Below are 16,504 nucleotides of genomic sequence, written 5' to 3' on the forward strand. Positions count from 1 at the left end.
GAAAAGCTACCATTAAACGACTACGATGGTAGCCCGGACATTGGTAATGCGCACCAATATTTCCGCTTGGGTTATGCAATATCGCATGCAGCTATGCCAATTCATCTACAACTCATAGCAGCCACTCAACTTTTATTTGCGTTACAGCTAGTGACTGGGTTTGAGTCTAATATCTCGTATTTATGCAAATTTGAGTGTGCAGTTCATGTGCCAATTGCACGCCACATCGCATCAACATGAGTCATTGCAATGAATGCATATATATATTTGTTGGACATGAGTCTCCAACTATAAGTCCGCTATGTAGAACTCTTGACAGGCGATCTCTATTTCGCTAGATTTCTGAATTGTCACTTTGATGAGACAGTCTTCCCGTCGTTAGGGGGACCTTAGAACTCCAATGTTCAACGGGAACGACAGGAATTGTCCTAGACTGTCCCCACTATGTCTCATCTTGATCCCCTAAAAGTGACGAGATCACATATACCTGCTGCAAACTTGCCTGCAAGGATTGATGTCCCCACAAGAGGACATGGTGCCATCCAGAGAAGATGGGTACTGCACCACTACCATGGATGGTGGTATGGTGACGCCACAAAGGTGGCATAATGGCGTCATAGGCCATGGGTTCCGCTAGAGAAGAGTAGGAGACCCATAGGTTCGATGGATTCTCGCCCTAAGAAGAGAGCAAGTTTGGCACAACTTGATCCATTGATCATTGATACTCAAAATCTGTCTCATGAGAATATTTTGAATTGTGGTTATGTCCAAGAGACATCGTTAGGGGACGCCTCAATGTTAGAACCAATTCCTGAGAATATAGAGATCTCTATGAACTACACTAGTGTACATGAGGACGTGGAATTATTGAGACCAATGACATCGAACCTTACTCCGTTGAAGAATGCCAACGTAGAGAAAATTGGCTTAAATGGAAAGATGAGATCCAGGTTGAATTGGATTCACTAACGAAGAGGAAGGATTTCGGGCCTGAGATGCCAACACCTCCTAACATAAAACCTATTGACATTAATAGGTCTTCGTTAGATAACGTGATGACAAAAAGATATGGTAATCTCGCCTTATGGCGCAAGGTTTCTCACAACGCCCTGGAATCGACTACGAGAAGACATATTGTGATGCCCCGGAAATTCATATTTATTTTCCGATGATTTTCTCGAAATCTAAATTATGGTTATTGGACGGTTTCGTGGCTCATGGATGGAGCGGAAGTGTTTCGGACGAATTTCTATTCGGAAAGTATGACTTTAGGGGGGGCTCAAGGTTGGATTTTTATACGTTGGGATTCTCCAAAAACTTCCTTCACGAAAGTTGTAGAGCGCGTCGATACGAGTTAGTGGATATATGGAATGCGGAAATCGGAGTTCATATGAGAAAGTTATGAGCAATTGAAAATTGGGAAAATTCTATAAATATGAGAAAAGTCCGAAAATTGCAGAGAAGGACAGAATTTTCAGAAAACCGAAACCGGGCCCTTTTCTCTCCCGAGCCCAGATTTCGCCCTCTCCAGTTTTTCAGCCATATCTTCCTCATCCGGCAATTGATTGATGTGAAACAAAGTGGGTTTTTCTCGTCTAGACCCCCTTTACGAGTTTGTAGAAGAAATCAAAGTGAAATACGAGTTGTAGGAGGCGCTACAAGGCCGAGAAGAGAACCTCGTCGGGGACGAAATCCCCTCCGTCGGTTCTTCTTTTTCCGGCCACCTTTGCCTGTGATTCTTGAGGGCTTTTGAAGCCCATAAGACATTGATGCTTCTCCCAAAATGGCTTGGGACGATTTCACTTGTGGATGACAAATCGAAGCTTTGAAATTCTAGGGTTCATCGAATTTCAGATATTGCGAGGTAAATTCCAGCCAAACGGCTATGATTTAGACTTTGTATTAGTTTTGAAAATTTAAATTGGAGTTGAGATGAAGAACTTTGGTGTTGGGAGTTTTGTCAAATTTTGACTTTGGTCCTGCGGCGGTGCCGCCACTGTGGTGGTGTTTTTCGGTGGTTTCCGGCCACCTCAGGGATAGTTTCTGTTCTTGAGTTCAATCTACTCGTTGATACGAGCATTTTGATATATTGTTTGTAATTTTTGTTTGGAGATCGTATGAGTATGTTAGGGTTTTTACGGTTTCGGACCGTTCGATATTTCGATCTGTGAGGATCCGAGCGTTCGATCGAGTTGTGGTTTCGGAATATCGATCATAGTAGTATTCCGGAGACATTGGGTGGTCTCGGATGTGGTTTCGCCTTGATTGGCGTCACTTTGGGGATTTTAGTTCAAAACAGGGGTTTCGGACTTAAATCATTTGTGGATTGTTGCTAAGTTGAAACCGTATATGATTAGGTACTTGACGAGGTATCCTTGGACGGTTCTTTTGTGGTGTGGCTGCCTTGTTCTGTATTGAAGACGCAACGGGAGTTTCGAGGTGAGTAATCTCACGATGTTCATTCACGAACGGGTTCACCATATTGTTTTGAGAGTTATTTAGTTAACTGCAAACTATAGTTGATATTAATAGGCATTCCTAAACCGATGACTACGTCTATATATATATTTACTTGAAATATATATGTTTTGGTGGTTTGTGGATTTTAAAACAATATGCATGAAATGATGCTTTTTATTGTTTTGGGTTGTGGCTTTTGGAAAACAAATGATTGTGGAAATGTTGATTTCGATTTGTTTTGAAAAGCGTTGGGATTTGTGTATTTGTGGAACATTTTAGTTCGTGGGTGGTTTATTTAAATGTGGGTCTTGTACTGGGAGTAATTGATAGGGATCAATTACGGGGAATCTTTCATTTTAGATTCGTGTAACATTTTGGGTCCATTGTGACTCCTTTAATGTTTTGGTATTTATACCGCGGGTCCAAAGACTTACGAGTTGCGGATCGTGGGTCACGAAATGTGATCGTGGGTGGGAAAATCGGGACTTCACGCCTTTGGCTGGGTTTGTGGATACGATCAGTTAGAGCTCTAGTATGTCCGCCGTGTTTTGTTTGTTGATTGAAACGTGAATCGTGTGAGTTTATCTCGTGATTTGTGTGGGTTTTTCCCGTGTTTTGTTTCTTGATTGAAACGTGAATCGTGTGAGTTTATCTTGTGATTTGTGTGGGTTTATCCCGTGCTTTGTTTCTTGATTGAAACGTGATTTGTTTATTGATTTAAATGTGTGAGTTTATCTCGTGATTTGTGTGGGTTTATCCCGTGCTTTGTTTCTGAATTGAAACGTGATTTGTTTAGTGATTTAAACGTGTGAGTTCATCTCGTGATTTATGTGAGTTTATCTCGTGATTCGTGTGAGTTATTCTCGTGATTGGAGTAAGTTGTGTGTGGTTTGAGTTACTCATACGGGCTTGCAAAAGCTTACCGGGTTTGTTGTGTGGCAACCTGGTGCACCATTCAAACGGTGTAGGGGTTAATCCTACAGGTCAGGGTAATCGTGGCTAAAACTGAGGCAACGAGTTAGCAGCTTTACGGTAGGAAGCCAATTTTGTGACTTTACCGTTGTTAAGACTTCCGCTTGTAGTAAGCTCTAAGGAGCATTTACGTTTTATCTTGTTGTTGACAATTTAATTCGTAAGCTTGTGTAATATATAACTCCATGGAGCGAGTGTATATTAACTTTGAGGGTTCAGGGCATCAGTATGTACGTAGTTTAAAGGGAAAAGATTTCAGGTATTTTGTATTGATGACTGAACGTTTCACGCATGTATAATTATGGGATTATATATATATATATATATATCAATTTTTATTTGTGTGAAAATCAGGGGCGTGACAGATTGGTATCAGAGCGTAAGGTGCATATTTGGTAACAATCAATACTCCTCGAGTGATGGCCCGTCTGCAGCGGATCCCCATCTGATGCTCTTCGGTATTGATATAGTCATTGGGTATGCAATGAGCGTTGGAATGTGAGTCTTCAGGGTAGCGTTGGCTCAGTGGACAAAGTGTAGGAGCTTAAGGTAGCTTCTAGGAGTTATAGTCTTTTGAGGAATGAGGACCTTTAGATTTAACTCAGGATTGACGTAGAGGGGTGGAAATTGTATCCTTTGACGTCGTGTTGTGGTTGCTTTAATGATAGCATTGACTTGTGCTTGTGTTGAGAGTTATATAGGTGTTAACCACGTGTTGCTATGCTCTTTAGGTGATGGATTCACAAGGAGGGAGAGCAAGGGGTCGAGGTAGACCTAGGGGCAGGGGTAGAGCCCGAGGTAGGGGCAGGATTCCTCCACCTGTTGAGGAGATGTTTGAGAATGATATTGAGGCATCGGATGTTGAGCTGCCTGTTCCACCTGTTGTGGAGGTTGTGAATGCTGTTTATCCCACTCGTTTGTCAAAGTTGGCAAAGGAGATTTCGAGAATGGGAGGAGTTCCATTTCAGGGAGGTACGGATCATATGTTGGCAGATCAATGGATCGAGAACATGAAGACCTACTTCGAGATGGTCGTCTTTGACGACATTGAGAAGAGAAAGATTGCGGCGTTTATGCTCTTAGGCGATGCAAGGGAATGGTGGAGCGGTACAAAGAGAGTTATGGATGTGTCCACCATGACCTGGGATGGTTTTGTTGAACTGTTCAGGAAAAAGTACTTTCCGCCTTCAGTGAGGGAGCAATTGGAAAAGGAATTAGTCTCGTTAGTCCAAGGGACTAAAAGTGTGAGGGAGTATGAGGCTGAGTTCTCAAGGTTGTATCACTTTGTGAGGCAGATGGATGCTGAGAGCTTAGCTACGAAGTTTCAGTGGGGACTGAATGCTTCGATCCGACGAGATGTCGTTGTTCTGGAATTGAAGATGGTGGAGCTCATTTTCGCTAAGGCTATGACCATTGAGCAGGAGAACCTGATTTTCTAGGAGCATGAGTCGGCTGAGAGGGACTCCCGAAGGAAAGGAAAGGCAATGAGATAGGCCATGTAATTAGATTTTGCACGAAGCTGAGGAATTTGTCATGTTACAAATGTGGTCAGATAGGGCATTTCTCCAGAGATTGTACCCAGGCACAAGGCAAGGGACAAGGGAACCAGCAGAGATAGCTACCGCAGGGAAATGCGAGGGTGTTTGTTGTGGTTCAGCGAGGTGCTAAGGAGGAAGGTACTTTATCTAATTTTGCTTACCTTGCTAGTATTGTGTGAGGTGATAGAGTACTTCATTCCGTGGTGTTGTTTTGTTTTGTGATGTGTTGTGTTGTGTTGTGCTGAGTTTTGCTTGATGTTTCCAGTTAGACTTTGGCATATGACTTCCTTTTTGGGCGAGGGTAGTATGTGCGTGATGCATCTTTCTTAATTATGGCTCGATTGTGCGACAATGCCATGTGAGGAGTTATGTATGGCTGATCAAGGCTAGACCTTATCATGATTTTGTGTTCTAAGATGGTAGGACGAGTATTGAGCTGTGATGCAGATGCTGTTGTGATACTAGGTGAGGTACCTGTATCCATTATTGATCGAGGTAAGTTGTACTTTGAGATGAGGGCATTCTTGCTTAGAATGAAAAAATTGGATTTGAGCTTGGTTTATGCGTACTTGTGGCAATGGTACGTGTAAATTTCGGGACGAAATTTCTTTAAGGGGGGTAGAATGTGATGCCCCGGAAATTCGTATTTATTTTCTGATGATTTTCCCGAAATCTAAATTATGGTTATTGGACGGTTTCGTGGCTCGTGGATGGAGCGGAAGTGTTTCGAACGAATTTCTATTCTGAAAGTATGACTTTATGGGGGGGCTCAAGGTTGACTTTTTATACGTTAGGATTCTCTGAAAACTTCATTCACAAAAGTTGTAGAGCGCGACGATACGAGTTCGTGGATATGTGGAATGCGGAAATCGGAGTTCGTATGAGAAAGTTATGAACGATTGAAAATTGGGAAAATTCTATAAATATGAGAAAAGTCCGAAAATTGCAGAGAAGGACAGAATTTTCAGAAAACCGAAACCGAGCCCTTTTCTCTCCCGAGCCCAGATTTCGCCCTCTCTAGTTTTTCAGCCATATCTTCCTCATCCGGCAATTGATTGACGTGAAACAAAGTGAGTTTTTCTCATCTAGACCCCCTTTACGAGTTTGTAGAAGAAATCGAAGTGAAATACGAGTTGTAGGAGGTGCTACAAGGCCGAGAAGAGAACCTTGTCGGGGACGAAATCCCCTCCGTCGGTTCTTCTTTTTCCGGCCACCTTTGCTCGTGATTCTTGACGGCTTTTGAAACCCATAAGACGTTGATGCTTCTCCCAAAATGGCTTGGGACGATTTCACTTGTGGATGACGAATCGAAGCTTTGAAATTTTAGGGTTCATCTAATTTCATATATTCTGAGGTAAATTCCGGCCAAACGGCTATGATTTAGACTTTTTGTTAGTTATGAAAGTTTAAATTGGAGTTGAGATGAAGAACTTTGGTGTTGGGAGTTTTGTCAAATTTTGACTTTGGTCCGGCGGCTATGCCGCCACTGTGGTGGTAATTTCCGGCGGTTTCCGGCCAGCTTAGGGATAGTTTCTGTTCTTGAGTTCGATCTACTCGTCGATACGTTGATTTCGATATATTGTTTATAATTTTTGGAGATCGTATGAGTATGTTAGGGTTTTTACAGTTTTGGACAGTTCGATGTTTCGATCTGTTAGGGTTTTATCTCGTGATTTGTGTTGGTTTATCCCGTGTTTTGTTTCTTGATTGAAACGTGAATCGTGTGAGTTTATCTCGTGATTTGTGTGGGTTTATCCCGTGCTTTTTTTCTTGATTGAAACTTGATTTGTTTATTGATTTAAACGTGTGAGTTTATCTCATGACGTGATTTGTTTATTGATTTAAACGTGTGAGTTTATCTCGTGATTTGTGTGGGTTTATCCCGTGCTTTGTTTCTTGATTGGAACGTGATTTGTTTATTGATTTAAACGTGTGAGTTTATCTCGTGATTTGTGTGGGTTTATCCCATGCTTTGTTTCTTGATTGAAACGTAATTTGGTTAGTGATTTAAACGTGTGAGTTTATCTCTGATTTGTGTGAGTTTATCTCGTGATTCGTGTGAGTTATTCTCGTGATTGGCGTGAGTTGTGTGGGCTTGCAAAACCTTACCAGGTTTGTTGTGTGACAACCCGGTGCACCATTCAAAAGGTGTAGGGGTTAATCCTACAGGTCAGGGTAATCGTTGCTAAAACTGAGGCAGCGAGCTAGCAACTTTACGTAGGAAGCCAATTTTGTGACTTTACCGTTATTAAGACTTCCGCTTGTAGTAAGCTCTGAGGAGCATTTATGTTTTATCTTGTTGTTGACAATTTAATTGGTAAGCTTGTGTAATATATAACTCTATGGAGCGAGTGTATATTAACTTTGAGGGTTCAGGGCATCAGTATGTACGTGGTTTAAAGGGAAAAGATTCCAGGTATTTTGTATTGATGACTGAACGTTTCACGCATGTATAATTATGGGATTATATATATCGATTTTTATTTGTGTAAAAATCAGGAGCGTGACACATATTCTCTCGTAATGGATGTCATTGCACTCCACTAACTTATCAGTTTGGTAGTTTCCAAATAACTGAGCATGCAGCTTACGAATGTGGTCACTACGTATCTCTATGGGGATCTAGATACGGAATATAATGAAGGTTCTTGTGGACTTTATTTACCCAAGTAAAGTGGTTCTAGACCACGGAGCGTATTTGCAACGAGGTTGAAATGCTCACTAAAATGACTACTTGATTGGGAAGGGATATGATGAACTATGCCCACTCGTTTCCATGACAAGTTTCGGATTTTCAATTGTCGCGGTTTATGTTGATAAACATAATTGAAACCCTTGAGAGTTAAGGGAAACCGCTGAACACCTGAAATCCGAGTTTGAGAGGAAGGACCTTGGGAGAACACGGTTTTGTCCAAATTCAGAACTTGTATACCGTGTCAATAGACATTTTTGATAAAGTCAAAGATGCACCATGGTCGTTCGTAGTCTTGGCCCTAAAAGGGATCCGTTTCGTCCCAGGGATGATGACGAAGACGTGTTAATAGCAGAAGTGCTTACGTATGTACAATAGGCGCATTATTGTACTTAGCACAATACAAGACCGGACACTTCAATTATTATGAACTTTTTGGCTAGATATAGCCCCGCGCCAACGCAACGCCATTAGATTGGTATAAAGACAGTCTTTCGATATTTGAGAGGTACGATTGATATGAACTTGTTCTATCCCTACAGAGAGAAAAGAAATGACGGAAGTATGGGATCGGACCCCACAAGGTAAAATGCCACCTTCCGTGCTCCTCCTCCCCTCCATTAAAATGACAACAAGCACTTCTAAATATTGAAGTGAACCAAATCCGATAAGAGGATAATGTAGCGGACTTATTTACTAAGTCGTTACCAAAATCCACCTTTGAGAAACATGTGAAGAGCATCGGATTGAGAAAGTTATCCGAACTCCCATGATTGTAGCTATCAGGGGGAGATATTGACATCAGGGGGAGGCAAAATGTCTACATGTTCGATCTCGAAGAGTGAAGGACGTGTTGTGCTATTTTTGTCCTTCGACCGGGGTTATTTTTGTCCCACAGGGTTTTTGTTACCTGGCAAGATTTTTAACAAGACAACAATCAAAGTGTCATCACCAAGTTTGAGCGGCACAAGGGGGAGTGTTGAAGGATGTCAACATAATGTGTGCCTCTACAAACTAGGGTTTAGAGTTGTAATAGGAATGTGTTCTAGGTATTCAATTGTAATCAGATTCTACTACCTTTTTGGTACCTTGTAACTCCCTATTTAAAGGGCTCCTATTATCAATAATATAATTCTATTCTCCTATAACACCAACTTTCTACAATCTAATCCACAAGAATACTTACAGGTAGTTTTAACTTTTAACACATACAAACCTGATACTTGAGACATGCTCTTTGTAAACCTGTTCCACATACTTGTACTGCACTCTGAAGCCCACATAGGCTTTAAGGACCATGAATCAGAGCGAAATGCACCTCCACTTAACTCATGAATCAAGACTGAAGTTGAAAGCATTTGATAAGCACGAAACACTCCTAATTTGGAAATTTCCCAAATAATTCATCACCATGAATATAACAACATGTTGCATTTTTCTTTAGAAACTTAGAAAATGTAAGTATATGATGCTAAAAGCCTAAAACAGAATCCAGTGGAGCGTAAAAGTCTTCTAGACTCAACAAAGCCAGGCTCCAAAGAAAATAGACTCAGCTGTATTATATTGAACTGGGACTATTCGACATCAGGAGCTAGGAATATATGATTGTGTGAGGAAACCGCGTAAAGACAACATATTTGAATAGAATTAAATTAATAAGAGAATTTAGCAATTTGGATCTTTTTTCTGTCTCTATATTTGAAAAACAATGAAACACTCTCCTTGAGATATTAGGAGAGTGTTTCACATGATATATGAATATTTGTGGATTATTCGACATCAGGAGCTAGGAATATACGACTATGATAGGCCAAACTCACTTTGTAAAGATTTTTAACACAAAATTATAGTTTACGCAGCATCAATCCCTAAAGAACCTGAAAATGGGAAATGCTACTATAGGAGATGATTACATATTTAACCAATCCTCTGAAGTGAGCATTTTTAGTTACATGCTAGTAAAACTGATAACAGCAATAGGTAAGAATATACATGCATGCACTATACTTTTCAACTAACCAAGCACAAATGCATGTCTACTTTTACAGACAAACTGAGTGGAAATTTAGTGTCAATTTAAAAAAACAGAACACATGCAATGTCAAATGCTATGAATCTGAATGGGGAGGCACATAATCTTAAGAGCACAGGTGGGGAGTGAAGGTCCCTAATCCATAGTCCTCTTCACTTGGTTTATGTGTTTAGGTCAAGATGGCATAAGACTATAAACCCCAATAACTGGTTGGCTGGTTCAGTGACTTGAGTCCACAATCGACGTAGCTATATGGATTGCAAAGTTGCCGGGTAGTAAATGGTATGTGTAGGTGGGAAGTTTCACAAAAGTGAATGGTAATGACTAGCATTTCTCTGTCACTTTTTCACAGACAAGACCAGCTAAAGAGGCTGGTCCCAAGTCCAAACTCCATAAACTAAGTCCAAAGGCACAAATAAACGCATCAACAGTTCAACACCTCTCATTTTAGAAGCAGATTACTGAACTTGTGCATATCGGTTAATTCCAACAAAGTAACCATTCATAGCAAGAAAACTCAGTACCCAATGAACAAGAAGCTCTAAAGTTCTCATCATTCTTTTGTTTAAGAAATCTATTTGAAAGTGTCCAAGACACAATTAAACCCAAAAATTTTACTCTGATTTCAGGAGCAAATCACTTAGCTTGAACATTCTGTTAATACAAAAATTATACTAATTTAGGTAGGTCAGCAATCCCTTAAGAGCCTAAAGTCGCACAGATTTCAGTGTAACCATTCCTAGCAAGAAAATTCAGCACCCAATAAACCAGAAGCACTTGAGTTGTTATCGTTCTTTAGTTAAGTATTTGTTGTGTCCTCAAGTTATATATTCCTAAAGGAATCAAAAGCAAGAAACTGAAGTTGAGAGTGAAAAAGAACAAGTAAAAACAAGAACAGATGAAAATAATTACAGTAAAGTTGATAGCTGACCGGAGTGGATTGCTATGGTGACTGGAAACAAAGAGACCTTTTCTTCTATCGAGTAGTCTTCTCAGCTTAGTGACACTATCGAATTTTCCCTTTCTCGACTTTTATGTACATTTAATGTCCTCATTAAGGTAAGATTGTAATCATAGGCAAATTCTGCAAAAGCATAGCATTGATGCTCTTTGAAATGTCAATCAATATTAGATTCAAACAGTTGAAAAAATATAATCAATTAACCATTGAATTTCACATGAGGGAGGTGAGCATTTAAAGCACCTAGACCTATGAATGGAACGGATTTTGAGCATATCAACTTAATTTCAGATATGCATAGTAACAAATAAAGTTCAACTGGACCTAATTTGATAATCAAGTAAATCATTGAAATCCAAATTTGTATCCGCTGGAATAACGGTATTTGGTGCACTAATTTGTTACTACATGTTTCCAAGGGCATTTTGGTCCTTTCAGTTCATTTTCTCTCCAAAATAATGGATAACTGTAAAAGTAAAATGAGAATTGGAATTGGTCTACTCATTTCATTTCATAGTCCCTTTATATAGGGATAGAATTACAACGGAAATATCGATTACATTAATAATACTAAATGCTAATTGATCCGTAATTGCGCTGATTGATGGTAATCACTGATTCCTTGATTCCCTCTCCGTCAGTTTCTTTGACGAAGGCACACAATATGTTTTTCCTTTAACACTCCCCCTTGTACCAAGTCAAATACGAAATGGTGCATGAGTTGTTGCCTCACTAAAAACTTTGTCAAGTAACAATAAAAACCCTGTGGGACAAAAAATACACATTGGTCAAAGGAAAAGAGCACAATGCACCTTTTACATTTGAGGATGACATGTGTGTGTTAGACTCCCCTTGACGTCTACACCCCCCCTGATCTTTACATTAATCAAGGGAGCTTGGAAAGTCTTCGCATTGCTATGCTTTTCACATGTTTCTCAAATGTGACCTTAGGCAGTGATTTGGTGAACAAATCTGCCACATTCTCCTCATACCTTACTTGATTCACTTGAATCTTGAGGAGAGCTTGTTGTTGCTGATTGTAGAACAACTTTGGCGATATGTGTTTTGTGTTATCACCCTTAATATAACCTAGCTTCATCTATTCGATGCAAGCTGCATTGTGTTCATTAATGCAAGTAGACTCTTCAGTGGTAGAACTCAATCCACTAGTCCCTCGAATATGTGTAATGATAGCTCTTAACCATACACACTCACGAACTGCCTCATGTAGAGCAATGAGCTCTGAGTGGTTCGAGGAGGTAGCCACAAGGGTTTGCTTGGTTGATCTCCAAGATATCACTGTGTTCCCATTGGTAAATACATAACCAGTTTGGGAACGATCTTTATGTAGGTCAGAGACGTATCCAGTATCAGCAAAACCGACCAAAACGTCATTTGGTGTTTTAGTGTAGTGAGTGGCATTTTCGCCATCAACATTTCCTTTAGGGATTGCAGTTCCATCTGCGGTCCCTCTTGTCTCTCTGTAGGGAAAGAACAGTCCCAAGTCAACGGTTCCTTTTAGGTATCGCAAAATGTTCTTGATACCATTCCAGTGACAATGTGTTGGCGCTGAGCTAAATCTAGCTAACAAGTTCACTGAGGCTGCAATGTTTGGTAGAGTACATTGGGCTAAGTACAATAATGCGCCTATTGCACTTAGATAGGGAATTTCAGCTCGCAACACCTCTTCGTCATCTTCCTTTGGACGAAATGGATCTTTCTTTGCATCCAATCTTCGATCGATCATGGGAGTGCTAGCAGGATGTGCTTTGTCCATGTTATATCACCTGACTTTTGGACATACGCAGACTGGTGGATTAGTATTCCACAAACTCGGTGTTCTAGTTTAAGGCCTAGATTGAATTGAGTTTTCCCAAGATCCTTCATCTCAAATTTGGATTTCAAGTAGCTCGCGGTTTCTCTTATTTCATCAAGAGTACCTATTATGTTCATATCATCGACATATACAGTTACAATCGCAAATCCGGAACTTGTTTTCTTTATGAATACGCAGAGGCATACTTCATCGTTCTTATATCCCTTCCCAATCAAGTAGTCAATTAGATGGGTATACCACATCCGCCCAGATTGTTTCAATCTGTAAAGTGAGCGTTTCACCCTAATTGCAAATGCACTCCGTGGTTTAGAGTCACTTGACTTGGGAAATGTAAGGCCATCAGGCACTTTCATATATATATATATATATATATATATATCTCTCTCTCTCTCTCTGAATGTAGATCCCCATAGAGATATGTAGTAACCACATCCATGAGCTGCATTTCCAGTCATTCGGAAACTACCAAGCTAACTACCTAGCGGAACGTTATAACGTCTATTACGGGAGAGCATGTCTCCTCGTAGTCAATTCCAAGGCGTTGTGAGAAACTTGACGCCACAAGGCGAGCCTTGTACCTCAGGACTTCATTCTTCTCATTACGCTTTTTGACAAAGGCCCGTTTATGTCCTACAGGCTTTACACTTGGTGGGGTTAGCACTACCGGACCAAAATACCTGTCTCTTTGTCAGAGAATCTAATTTTGCCTGGATTGCTTCTTTCCATTTAGGCCAATCTGCTCTATGTTGACATTTTACAACAGAGCGTGGTTCGATATCATCGTGCTCTATGATTCCTTGAGCAACAGTATATATCATCAATGTGTATGGAAGATCTTTCTATCAACTCATACGCACTCTCATAATCCTTTGAGATTTCTTTGTTCTCTGGAATCATTTCAAACATCGAAGCATCCTCTAGTATTGATTCAGGGACATAACTATAATCAGAGACAATCTCATAAGAGGGATTCTATACATTGATGATTGGTTTGTGCCTTACTCGCCTTCTTTTTCCTTGGGTGAGTGTCAATCGAACCAAGTGGCCTCCCCCTTTTCCTTTGGGGAGCCACAGCCTCAACCACACCTCCACTAAGTGTGGTTGCAGTGCCTCTATCTGCGGCACCGTACCCCTTGTTGGGGACTTCTAACCTTGCAGGCATATTTGCAGCTAGTATATGTGATCTCGTCACTTTTGCTATATCAGTAAACGCATCAGGCATCGAATCTGCTACGTTCTGAAGATCGATTATTCTTTTCACTTCATTTTCACTTTGTGAAGTGTGGGGATCAAAATGAGACAGAGTGGGGACAAACCACGACAATTCCTGTCGTTCCCTTGGAAAATCCTTTTTCCTATCTCCCCCTAACGACGGGAAGACTGTCTCATCAAAGTGACAATCCGCATATCTAGCGGTAAAGAGATCGTCTGTCAAGGGTTTCAAATAGCGGATAATTGTTGGGAATTCGTATCCAACATAAATATTTAATAATCTCTAGGGACCCATTTTGGTGCGCTGTGGGGGCGTAACAGGCACATATATTGCGCAACCAAATATGCGTAAGTGTGAAATGTTAGGCTCATATCCAGTTACCAACTGGTACACAGAAAATGGTTGGCTAGCAGTGGGTTTGAAAAGAATGAGTAAAGCTGCGTGTAATATTGCATAACCCCATGCAGAGATAGGTAGGTTGGTACATATAACCAATGCCCTAACCACCATTTGTAGCCTTTTGATGGTGGCTTGTGCGAGACCATTTTGTGTATGTACATGGGGTACAGGATGCTCTACATCGATCCCGATTGACATGCAATAATCATCAAATGCTTTTGATGTAAACTCTCCAGCGTTATCAAGCTTTATAGACTTGATAGGGTGATCAGGGTGGTGAGCCCTTAAACTTATAATCTGTGCTAGGAGTTTTGCAAATGCAGCATTTCTTGTGGACAATAAAACGACATGTGACCAGCATGTCGAAGCATCCACCAGAACTATAAAGTACTTGAATGGTCCGCATTCTGGATAGATAGGTCCACAGATATCTCCTTGTATTCTTTGTAAGAATGGAATGTTTTATTTTGTATCTTTAGCATAAGAAGGTCTCAATCCTATTTTTGCTAAAGAACAGGCTTTGCGAAACGAGTGATGTGCCTTTGAAATAGTCTATGAGGCATAATGGAAGGGAGGTAGTGCTTCAGGTACTTCAGAATGCAATGGCTGCATTTGAGCAGTAGTAGGACCGACACTTTGCAGTGTGGCGGACTTTTCTCCCATTTTATTTTTCACTCGAAAGAAGGGATGTCCATATGAGTTCTTTAAAATACGGATCATCATGTCACGACCGGGGTGCCCTAGGCGGTCATGCGAAAGCCTGTATGAGTCAGTATCCCACATTTCATTGTTGGTGACAGCATAGGATTCAATTATCCTAATCGTAGTGAGGTACAGTCCACTAGATTAACTCATAAGTTTCTCTAAAATGCGTTTCCTTCCACATTCATTAGAGTTAATATCAAGGTATTTAGTTCCATTCTCACAGTGTGTTTTTACTGGATAACCGTTGGCACAAATAGCTTTGAAACTTAACAACGTTCGATTAGCTCTTAGTGCATATAGAGCTTCCGTGACTTGAAATGTTGTGCCATTAGGCAGCAAAAATTTGGCAGTTCCTCGCCCTTTTATTACTTGTGATGATCCAATCATCGTAGTCACAGAGGAATTATAGGCTATTGATTCAATGAATAATTGCCTATTTCTTAATATTGAGTGGGTAGTCCCACTATCAATTATGCACTCAAGTTCTCCTCCATTCATTCCTACAAATAAATGGAAGGTATTTAGAAAATATAGCTCATATTCTTTAGAGTATTACTATTTGCGTAGAATGGTATTCTTTTCATTCTAATAAGTTTTCTCTAGATGTATTGCTTTACATCTTTATAGTGCTATGTCGAATCATGTAAATATGTGTAGTAAATAAATTTGAATAAATTCAGTGCTTCAGAATTTATTAATAAGCCAACGATAATCAAATTAAGGTCTTTGTTTAGAAATCTAATTCATCAAACCATTCTTTAAGACCAAATAATAATCTAATTAAAAATGAGGCATTATGCCTTCACAACTGTCTGTGGAAAATAAAATGAATAAAGCAGATCAATCAAGAGTGAGAGCATCCATTGACTTAGCAAGTTCCTCTTTGCCATTGAAGTCTGCAGTTGTAAGGTTGACGTCTAGGTCATAACCTCCTTCTTCCATATAGTGAGCCTCTTGTTCTTTAGACTCTCTATACCTCTTGTTCTTTAGACTCTCTATACCTCTTGTAATTGGCTGCTACTCTATAGTTTGCTTGGCAGTTCTTGTACCAATGCCCAATGAATCCACACCTATAGCAGGGTTCATTGTCAACTCTTTCCTTTTGCATTTTTTTCCATGATCCCTATATCCCTTTCCACATGGTGCATTGTTACCACGTGGGTAGGGATCAGCACGTCTAAACCCCCTTGCATTAGAGTTCTTTCCACCTTTCATTTTACGATAATTAGCCTTGGGAATTTTCTTTGTCCTAGTGGGCCTGACATTGTTGTTTAAGAGAACCTCATTATGTCTCTCAGCCACTTGCAGTAGGCTTATTAACTTATTGAAGGTTATGGTTCTTTTGTTGTCATACTCCAACTTATACTGGTTCACTAGTATAAATGCTGAAGTAGGAAAGGTGGTAAGAGTCTTGTAGATCATATCATCTTCTGTGATTTCCCTTCCACAGAAATTGAGACGTGCCTTAAGGAGCAACATGTCATTGTTGAAGTCATTGACCCTTTTGTAGTCAAGCAAGCGGATTCCATTCCACTGAACAGCCAGTTCTGGGAGCAAAATATCATGAATGTTCCCAAAAAGTCCCTTAAGGGCATCCCACAGTTCTTTGGGTGTCTTCAACTAAAGGTACTCCCAGCGTAGGCTAGGTTCAATATGTTGCCTCAAAAACATTAAGGCATTTGCTTTCACCTTATT

Source organism: Rosa chinensis, chromosome 5 (genome assembly GCF_002994745.2).
Source record: "Rosa chinensis cultivar Old Blush chromosome 5, RchiOBHm-V2, whole genome shotgun sequence".
Classification (NCBI taxonomy): Eukaryota; Viridiplantae; Streptophyta; class Magnoliopsida; order Rosales; family Rosaceae; genus Rosa; species Rosa chinensis.